Below are 11,510 nucleotides of genomic sequence, written 5' to 3'. Positions count from 1 at the left end.
ACTGGCCTGTATCACACATTCAACACCATCATACTTCCTTAAGGACTTTTTCCTAGTTTTATTAGCATCCTCAACTCATTTTTTTCTCCTTTTTTTGAAGTAGAAAAGTTGACTTTTAAAACATAGTCCTTTTCACCTGTTTTAGCCATGCTATCCAAAGGAGTTCTGCTGTGCATTAACTCCTAGAGATTTGACTATTTCAGCAAGCAAGAAAGCAAAGCTTTTTTTTTTTTATCTCCACACTTTACACATGTATCATTTGCACAATAACATATCATAATGAAATGACATACATATAGGAGCAAATTCAGAAATGGGGAGTTACAGATAGCACCAGTCTTACAGTATGAAACAGGTTTGGCAGTTACTCTACAGCAGTCAGTGGAAGTGTGGCCATCAACTTGAGTCAGCTGTCAAGATTCGTGAAGGGGAATAGTGGCAACAGAAGCCTGTAAAAGAAATGGATGAAAGAGCTTGCTATATGGAAAAGATAAGAAAGGGGATCATTTTTCTGGTGGTATAGGGAAGGGGGGTCTTGGTGTATTAATGCCTCATGTAACTTTATACTGATAGGGCTGGCTACATACATAATCAGCTTTTATTAAGGCTCTAACATTTGAAATAGGTAATACATACAATTAGTTCCAATGTCATAGGGATAACATTAAAAATTACTGATCAATTCTTTGCTTAAAATTGCTTGGATTTTTTTTTTTTTTAGAACTGCTATCCACTGAAAAGAATTTGAAAAACATATTTAAAAGTTTTTAAAAAAAATCACATTCTGTTCACATTTGGAAGTGTAACATCAAAATCTCTAGTTTTCTGCATCTACCTTTTTATGTGAGCTATTTTGTTTGCAAATTCTTTGTTAAACAAGTGCACTCCTCCAAGCCAGCATAGCTGGGGCCTCTCTGTGCAAATGTTTGACTCCATGATGTGTGCAAGTTTTATTGCTAATAATCTAATCACATTTCATGACTCCAACCAGTCATAATATAAACCTGATTTTCATGGCCTCTCTGCTGTACCTGTTGTTCCATTTTCACCAGTATAAATTCAGTCCGCTAGTCATTTTAAAGTGCAACTGTTGCTAACCTGTGTGCTCAGCAGTTCGTTCTCCTTTTTATACTGTTCCATTTGAAGGGAAGCCAAACATTTCTATATGGGTAGCTTTTGAAAAGGGGGGAATATTCCAAAACGTCTGAATGACACTTAATCTCTAACATTTAGGGGCAGAAAACAGAGTTTATTTGTGTTTATTTGGAATGTACAAAGACAAAGAATGTTTTCAACCAGAATGCTTATGATCTTTCTCATTCTTTAAGATTACCCTTTTGTAAACAAGTAATGCCTACAAACCCTCTGCAGCAAGCATCAGATAGTGCTTGTCCTCAGAATATTTGAAAGAGTAAAAACACCCTGCTAATTCCAAAGAGACTCATCTCAGCAGCATCTCTCCTGTGAACCTCCTGCAGCTTTACAGACTAGCTTGAGTTAACACCACCTGCCTATTCAAGACCGGAGGGGAAGATGTGGCAGTGGGGAGAGATACTGGCAGACAGTTCTGCCAGTGGCAAGGCAGCAGCTAGCTCACCTCTGCTGCTCACTGTGCAGAACAGAGAGGGAGAGATGTGGTCTCTCATTTAGGGCAGTTCCAGGATGGTAACATGTAGTCAGCCCACCTCTTTCAGATTCCTCCTCAAAGACACCCAAGTCAGGATAAACATGAAACACTAATGCGATTTGTTTAATTTTAAGTATCTCATTTTCACCATTTGGCTATGAATCTCTAACAGCTTTGTACTCTTGGTGGTCATGAGGCTTTGCCCTTTTGAATCAATTACAGTTGTCCAATCTCAAAGTAAAAGACATAAATCATATGATGGCTGCATTAAAGAAGGTGGTCTAATTACAAAATCACAGAATAGTTGAGGCTGGAAGACACTTAAATTCTATATAGCTCAACATCCCTGCTCAAGTAGGGTCAGCTAGAGCAGGTTGCCCTGGGCCATGTCTCCAAGAATGGCTACTTGACAATCACTCTCAACAACCTATTCCAGCATTCAGTCACACTCACAGTAAAGTGTTTTCTTAAGTTTAGATGGAATTTAATGTGTTTCAGGTTTTGCCCATTGCCTCTTGTCCTGTCACTGAGCACCACTGAGCAGTCTGGCCATGCTCTGCTTAAAAAAAGGAAAGATACATTCCTGATCCTTTTGAAATATAATTGTTTAATAGCACCTGGAAATACAATCTAGTTCCAGAATGACCTAAACATGGGTAAGAAATGATGGGGTAAACCTTCATTCATGATTACAGGAAGAATCTTCATCCTGAGCACTGCTTAGCAGTGCCTATAGTAAATCAGTAACTCAATAACTGATGAAGAGTAGCATGAAAGACAGCAGTCAGCCTGGACAGTAACATTCCTTGTGGACAGGGCAAAGGCCCTCCTTAGTGCAAGAACTGCAAGAAATCTTGTTAAAATGGGCACATTATTCTTTGCTTAGCAAATTTCTGCTAGGTAGGGAGGCAAGAGGAATTGGAAGAGTACTACAATTTATCTATCATTGTAGTCATGCTTTGGCTATAACAGATGCTGGCAACCTGGGGAATGCTCTAATCCTTCCTACTTAGCAGTGACCCAGAGGACTAGGGTCACCGTCACCACCCTACCCTAGGGTGCTGTAGTCACTTCCGCATTAAGATTGGCAGTTATAGGCAGTGAGCTGTTGCATCCTATTTCACTCATTTTATGCTTGATGTCAGCCCTGTTTCTGGTCTTTCCTTACTGGCTGAGGAGCACAAAGAATTCAGAAACCTAGAGAATCTGTTCCTTTGAAATAGTACCTGTACTCAGTGAAACACTATGAAGAACGGTGTAATGCAGCTAAAGTGGCATCTCGTGATCTTGCTCTGACTAGTCTTATTGAAAATTTCTCTTTTTATTCCAAGAAGGTTTTATTATGCAACAAAGGTAAATTAATCAGCTGCCAGGTTTAAATGGTGCAAAACTTAGACACCTGATGCCACCCATAGTTCTGAGACTGAAATGTGAGCCATTAAAAAAAACCTGACAGACTTCGCAATCATAAAGCCGCTGCTCAAAACACTTAGGAAAGATCTGCAATTTTATATTAGCTCTTGCTTGTATCCAAGAAATTATCAGATTTTTCTAACTGTCAGGAAGCTCAGCAATTTTTTTTAACATGAAAAGGCCTGATTAGACGCATATTTTTTTTATAATTTATTGAAAATAAGAAGATAGATAATCTTAACTTCATGAAAAGAAGGATTGCCAACACTTGCTTAAATCAAACGGATTTCAAGAAGATACTGTGCAAGCTTCTCCCATGCAGTGCCGCCAGTTGATTTCAATTCTAGCTTGAAAAACACCTGCTATTTTAGCCTTGGGCCTCTCCTTCCATAGTATTTTTATGGCTTAGACTAATATACAACACATTTAGAATCGAGTCCTCTTTCTCGAAAACACAACTTATGTTGATTCTCATGAATCACAACTGGGGAGGGCTGAAGAAGGTTGCATGAAAAGATTGTAGCTGGGTTTCAGTTGTCAATAATACTCACATACAGACTCTTGTGATCTTTCAATGTGATCTGTGTAGTGTGTGATTTCAAATTAACCCTGAAAAAGTAATGGTTGTATCACCACTATTATAAACCCTGCATACTTCAGAGCATGAAGGTCAAAACTAAAGGTATGCTTTATAGTGTTATCACCACATATATAAATTAGAGGCTCCTTGTGTTCTTGTACTGTTTATTTAGGCTATTCTCTAGATGAAAGAGTTTGAATTATACAGTAGGATGTTAATGATACACATAGCCTCACAGAGCCTTCTGGACTAAAGTAACTGAAATCCAACACAGATTAATCATACTTTCATGTCCATGTTAGCTGTTGTGATTTTTTTTTTCCCCAGTAACACTTCAGTAAGTGATTAATTCTATAAACCACGCATATGTTAGATACGGCACTCACTTGCCTAATGCAAGGCATATGTACCTGGAATAGGCTACAAATTCAGGTAGACATCTAAACCTTTTAGCCTGTAGAAGAGAATGCAGTTGCTTTAATGTACAGCAAATGAGAGAGCAGGGCCACGAGAGAATGGTCAACTATGTAGCATCATCATTCATCAATCTTGCATTAGGGATAAAGGTATAGTGGCAAAGAAACTCCACAGTTGCTCAAGGCATAGTTGCAAATTAGCACCACTAATATTTGTAGCATAGTTGAATGCGGACACCATTGCTGCTTGTGGCAGAGAGTTGAGGTAGGGAAAGGATGCTTTTCTCCTGTTGGCTGCAGCAAAGAAGCTCATTTAATTTAGACTTCAAACTATATGAGATACAGCAAACATTGTTTTGAACAAAATGGTTTTGGCAGACTTAACAATAAACCTTAACAGCAATATGTTTGACATGCTCTTCCATTTAATATACTATAGAAAAATGGCACCTCGTAAAATTATGACTCATTCCTAACACTTCACTGATAAATGACTCAGTGAGACTGACTTTGTGTGGATGCAAAAATTTTGATTAGTACTTAACTCTTTAAAACATGTTTTAAAAGTTGAAATTGTACAATGGATGGACAAGGTAAGCTGCCATCCTGCTTGAAAATCTCTGAAAGGTAGTACAGAGAGCTTCATGTTTTATAAAAAAACACGTTTTTTATGTTCTCTCACAACAAAATGCAAATGTAATGGTCAAGACTTACTTAATGGCCAGGATGGGCCTCAGTCATGAAACACATTTCTTGCAGTAATTGTTTTCCAATAATTGCCTCATTGCTTATATGCTACTACATGATAAAATAAATGTGTGTGTTCATTGTAACAGTTGTCTCATATAAAAGTAATCTCACACTATTTATTACAACAGTAACTAGCTGGGTAGTATCACATACTGTGTACTTTTGCACTGGTCTGTTTAGACGCCAAAGCTATCTGAGCTCCCAAGGAACTAGGCGCAAACTGCAAGCCCAGAAAGGGGCCATCAGTCTGGCTGCAGCTTACCCTTCCATCATAAGATGAGTGAAGACTTCACTTTCATAATTACAAATTTTCCACATTGCTAATACTGCGGGAATTCTGTTCACAGTGTTTCTCTTTAGGAATGCAGTTTAAGCACAAAGTCAGGGAGCAGCAAGAGCAGGTTGCTGCCTCAGGGAAGCTAAGGTGGCAGCTAAGGGGTGGCCACAGCACAGACTAGGCAAGGCCCTCACCCTCAAGAGACAGTCCCACAGCACAGCGACAGGAAAGCAGAGCAGAATGGCAACAACAACAGGTCCTGTCAGTGGTCATCAGGCAGGACAGGGTCCAAGGTCCATCAAGGGATGCACAACAGCACTTCAGGAAGAGAGTCAGCAGCAGGTACACCTAAGATACAACCTAGGAAGTGACTGAAAGGCCCCACCTGAGCTTAAATAGAGTCGCTGGTCAAAGGTGTGGGGAGACCTCAGGAGAGGTTGATCAGAGCAATTACAGAGAGAGCTTATTACTGCACTCAGGGCCTTGACACAGAACAGCAGATTTTGTGATGTGATTTGTAAGCCAGTGTTCTTTTACCATTAGAGACATAAAGAGAATGCACATGTAGAGAAAACAGAGTAACATTTATACATGCTTTCCATTCCCCAGGTACCTTGTTACTCTGGAACAGTGTTTGGGCATATATCACCATTTTCTAAGATACCCAGGATTGTTCTCCTCCTGTAACACTTGGTGAGTCATTTATGACTTTTACTTCCTTTCTGATACCTGATGCCCTAAATGCTCACGAGCTTTTGAAGTCCCTTCATAAGTGATAAATTGTCTTATAACTACCTCCAGAATATAAAAGACTCAATTTTCCTGATTTTTCTTTTGTATTTATGGGTGTTTTTAAGAAGTTCATTTAACTAGAACTAAATCTAAAGATAGTAATCTATAAAGATAGTCTGTTCTCAAGTAAGTACCTGGGATATCTGTTAAAAACAAATTTTGATTTAATAAATAATGTTTTTAACAATTATTTTATAATATGTCTCTTCAAGCACCTTGTGGTATAGTTAACGTATATACATATAAATATGTATGTAGATATATAGGTATATAACTAATGCATAAGTACAGTTACATTCTCGTGAATAAGTGGTCTGCCACAAGAATTTGCATTTGATGATGAAGATAAAACATTTCTAAGAACCAAGAGCTTACCCTAATCACAACATACTATGAGACAGGAAGGAAAAAAAAAGGAATATTAGAAGTATGAAAAGATGCAATAGTTATCTACATACACACAAAATTAAATGAACTAATAATCTTCAAAATTAATATGAGACTTTTTTTTATTTAGAAGTAGATATTTGCTTTATGTATAAAGTGGAATTATTTTTGTGTCCTGTCATGCACAGGATTGAAACCTTCTATATTGCCGAAAGCTTTAAACATGTTCAGGTTGTATCTGACAAAATGAGCACAGTTCAGAGTTGAGCCCTTCAGCATGGATATCGGCCATAGTCAACAGCAAAGTCTAGTCCTAGAAGGTTTTAGCAAAAGAGAATTCTGACAGTCTTCCTGCACCCAGCAATAGTTTTCCTGGGCAGCAGTGACTAAAAGCATAGGGAGTACTGTCTACCTCAAAATTGGCACCCCTTAGAAATAAGTGTACTCTGGTGGAAACTTCCTAACTGCAGTCAGAACCAAGAAGGTAATCAGTGCAGGCTCAAGACACCATTCATTAAATGCTTTCTGATGCTGAAACAAATAGGCTGCACACTTCTCAGAGCTTCTGCACTGCACAGAAAAATATTCTATTCTATTGTGATTAATTATTATAGAAACTTATATAGTTAGTAGTCCTGTATAAAGTGTAGTGTGACCTTCAGTATGGATTATGAGAAATACACAAAACCCACTGGAAAGAGTGTTTTTGAGGTAATCAGTCTTGCTCGATGTGGGTTGAAATTACAGATTCTTCTGAAACTGGTGCCCCTACAGGCAATTGACAGACTGGTAACCTCTTATAAAAAAAAAAAAAGTTGAGCAACAGTGGGAACCACTTCATAAGTTCTTGAAGGACTAACAGATATAATTAAGAAAATTCAACCCTACAATACAGAACTATATCTCTGAGTATATGGCTTCAAAATTGGAAAATACTTTTCCTCATTGCCTCATCTCTTCTAACTTCATTTGCTTTAAAAAATGTATTTGGCCTTGTGAATTGTTCTGTGATAGAATTTGTATACAATATTTATTCTATTATATTTTCAGTGAGTGGGATCTTTTATTTTATAAAATTAAACTATAACATTATCGTGACTCTTAATATAGTACCTCTAAAGAAACAAGTCCTTTTAATCTTCACAGAATACATACATAATGCCCATAGGAATAGTTCATAAAAATAAATCACATTGACACATTCCATGATAACTTGTAAGGCCCTGCAGGGTGGCAGTGGCAGCAGCCACTTTTATTTACCGTGTGTCTATTCCCCCAAAAGCTTTCTGTCCTAGTTTTAATTTAGCTTTACATCATGCTAAACAAATTGTTTTGATTTTTTTTTCTACATTTCAGAGACTATCTTGATATTTCATTGCTAACCTTTCTAAAGGCTGACTGTAGGTCAGAGGCATCATCGTTCCATCCTCTGTGAGAAAGTTTTATGTACCAATAGCAGTCCTTCATAAGCAATTTCTCTGCTGGTGTGAGGACTTAAAATAAATGTTCAACCAACTAATACGAAGAATGATAGGGTCACAAGATCATAGGATAATTCACGTTGGAAGGGACCTCAGAAGGTCAAGGAATCAAATGATGTATGGGGATAAACAGTTATCCTAGGTACAGCAGAGCTAAGTCAGACCAAGAAGGTGGCACTGAGCAGGTCACAAGACCAGTATCATGAATATCATGATATAAAGGTAACAGTTCTGGTGTTCTTTTGTGTCATGGCAGTTATATACATATGGCATACATGGATATTACAGTTCTGGACCTCTTAACCCTCTACCGTCCTGTTTGGGGATTGGGTATCCTATAATGGAGGGGTGAAAAATACATTCTGAAAACGTGAAATAAAGATAAGTAATAACTCATAGTAGGTATCTATAATGTTTTATTTTATTTATAAGCTGCAAATGCCCAAATAGCTGTAAAATTTACTATGGAGAATTTTTCCTGCTTGTTTGGAGTAGTCCAAGAAATGGCCTTGTCTCACAGACTAAGGAGTAAAACATTTTCATTTTTACATATACATACCTCATGCTAATTTACCATTCCAGCTTAACGACCATAAATGGAATATACGAATACACAGCTGCAGCATAAAACCAAGAAACACAACAAACAACACCTCCCCCCAACAAGCAGGTCTCTCTCAGCTGATATTCTAATACTTCCTGTTTCATTATTTGATTTAAAGAGAGTTTAAAGGCTGTATTGATACTGAGTTGCAACATATGTTTCACAGTGTTTTTGTAATATCAGGTAGAAGGTGTAACCATAGAAACTGTTTCCTATTGAAATTAATGCATATTTTAAAACATGATCAGAGAAACGGAGAAATTGGGTGAGTGGGATTTTACATAGAAAGTTAAATTTATGGTCTCTGCATACAAAGAGAGATATTTAGAAAATCCTTGCTTTCACAGGTAGTAGAATCTTAAGATATTTTGTAGGTATTGTACAGCTGTTAGGAAATGCAGGTCACGTGTACATTCCAGTAATACTTCTACAGGCAGTAATTTAATATATTTCTCATGAAGTTTGAAAAGATATTTAAAGAAGTTGTAGGACGGTGTCTCTTTAAATCTTTGTGTAGGAAATAGCAAGAATGAGGTTTTTGCTAGATTAACATTATTAGCTTTTTTAAATGAAGGTAGTATAACCCTAGTGGTAACTTGTATGAATTACCTAAGGTTTTTTTTTTTTTAATGTACATCTATCCTATAATCCAAAATTAAAATACAGTCATCTAGGTATGCAGAATATTACTCAATTTTAGTTTTAAATGTTAAATTACCTAAAATCTTTTTTTTTACTATGTGTTTCATTTGAAGATCTTATAGTTTAGTTCCTCTTGGCAACCCTTTAAGAGAGGTTATTGTCTACTCTCATTTTACATGTGAGGCAATTGAGATAAAGCAAGTGAAACTGACCTATACAAAGTTACTCGATTATTGGTAGAGTTGAAAGCCCAGAGAGAAAATCATAGCTCCACTGATGAGAAACCTAAACCTTTGAGATGGTTCAGGGGAGCAAGATGCAGCTGCAAGTCTTCCATTTATGCTGCCAAAGTATTTTCCTTAACATTAAAAATAAGAATAGGGATTGTAATATTGAAAGCTATGAAGTGGAAAGCAGTATTCAAACTTATTTATGCAACAGTAGCCTTTCAAAAACCTTAAACTGAGTCTGACGTGGAAAAAAAATGCGAACTGTACCATAATTCATGCCTCCCAGAGATAAAAAGTATGTTCTGAACTTCAGCTTGGGCTCAGGAACCCCTCAATTTTCAGTTCTGAGCCAGGACCCTGATGGCAATGCAGCTGCTCAGGTCTCTAATAACCATCACTTCAATCACCATCAACAATAAATGTAAACTTTGGAATTGCCTTGAGCTATACAACTAATTTGAATTTTTTTTGTGCAGTTTGAAAAAGAGGGGATTAATACGAAACAATGTTAGAAAAATATCTTGACTTTGAAATAACAATTTTTCTGATGGAACTTAATGAAAAATTTCCACATGTAATACGAATTATTTTCATAGGCTGTGACGTTCGTGCTGGAAATATTACCAAAGGGACACTAAACGGGTTATACTTTGGTCCTCCTTTGAAGCCAATAGCTTCATATCCATTAACTTCAATCAGAACAAGTACCTTTTGGCAAGTACCTTTTATAACTGCTTTTATTCTGTTTTTTCTTTATGGAAGATATCTTTATGCGGTTGCAGTACCAATTCATCTGTTTGTCTGTCTTTCCAATCACCTTTAAATGTATTTTCCAATTGCAATCCAATTTAACAGAGGGTTCTTGACTTAAAGGTACTAAATTCCTACAAGTTTCATGAAAATAAGAATCTGGGTGGAAGACCCCAAGTCCTACTAAAGCGCATGCAGAGAGAGACTGGCCTTTAACCATTCTGCTTGGTCAGCCCAACAGTTTGCATATAGTAGCAAACGAACCATGAAACTAAGCTAATCACAGTATGTTCCATATTGTAAAATCTTAATTTTACAACTAGAGATAAGGTGATGTAGGGAATGTAAAATGACTGACTAAAATCACAGATTTTCTCAGAAATCAAACTTGACCCTTAGAGCTTTCAATGGCAATATATTTGTCCTGTATTTGATGGAGAATAAATACAAGTCTTCCCCCTCAAGACTTGGATCTTCCTTACTGACTTCCAAAGAGTTGCCCTCATGGAATATGTTTGCCCTGTTGACAGTATTTAAAAGTTTCATTACTTGCTGGCTCTTTTTTTCATGTCTACAAGTACAACTGCTGAGTAGTTAAAACAGTTCAATATGAACCAAAGAAATTCATAAGCCTGACAAGCCTTCAGTAGCCGTTAAGAACAATAATCAATCAAATGCACCTTCTTGCTTGAGAAATTCTTAAATTTCTTATTGGTGGAAGGGGGAACGTGCCAGATACAGGATGACCATGCCTGGTTCTTACGTACTTCCTCAGCGTCCCTTACTGGCTAATGATTGTTTCTTCCTCTGGAAACAATGCAATACCAGGAGCAGGCACAGGGCCAAACCCATCTCCACTCCCCAGAATCCCACTGAATACTTGCTACATTGAGAACGTATGAGAGATTAAACTGAAAAGAATGGATGCTATACTGGGTTGTCATCTTGTAGGCAGGGTGCTGGGCTAGGCGGACCTTTGGTCCAAGCAGCGTGGCCTTTCTTATGTTCTCTGTTCTTATAAGCTGTTGAAACTTGATTAAAGGTCATATTTTGTTCAGAAGCCTCTGTTTGACACATGCCAGCTCTCCAGGAGGACCTGCAGCTAGGGTAGGATTACCAATGATTTATGATGGTTCTGGAAGTTATAACTAATGCTGTATAAGCGCAGAAGAACTGAAAGCATAAATAGGCTGTTTAGAAAGTAAACCCCTCCCCCCAAAAAAGAAAGGTAAAACTATTACCTAAAAAATTCACTGTCCTTGAAGTGTAGTTTAGCTCTAGACTTGAGACCTGTACAGAACTACCTACTACACGGTATAACGTGTGCAATTTTCTATGTTAGTCTCTAGTTTTAGTGCAAACTCATAAAATTCCTGTTGGGCACATTGTTGAGTAGGATGCTGTACTATTCTGTAGCATCTGGAAACTATGTAGTTGCAAGAAGTTAGCTGCATGTGACAATGTCGAAACCATGTGAATGCATAAGATGTCTCATCTACATATGATAAAAGAGGGGATCAAATGAGATAATGCAAACTAGTTCATCAAAAGCATGGATACC

This window comes from Vanellus vanellus (genome assembly GCF_965231255.1).
Source record: "Vanellus vanellus genome assembly, chromosome: 11".
Taxonomy (NCBI): Eukaryota; Metazoa; Chordata; class Aves; order Charadriiformes; family Charadriidae; genus Vanellus; species Vanellus vanellus.
Note: the sequence above shows the minus strand (reverse complement) of the source record.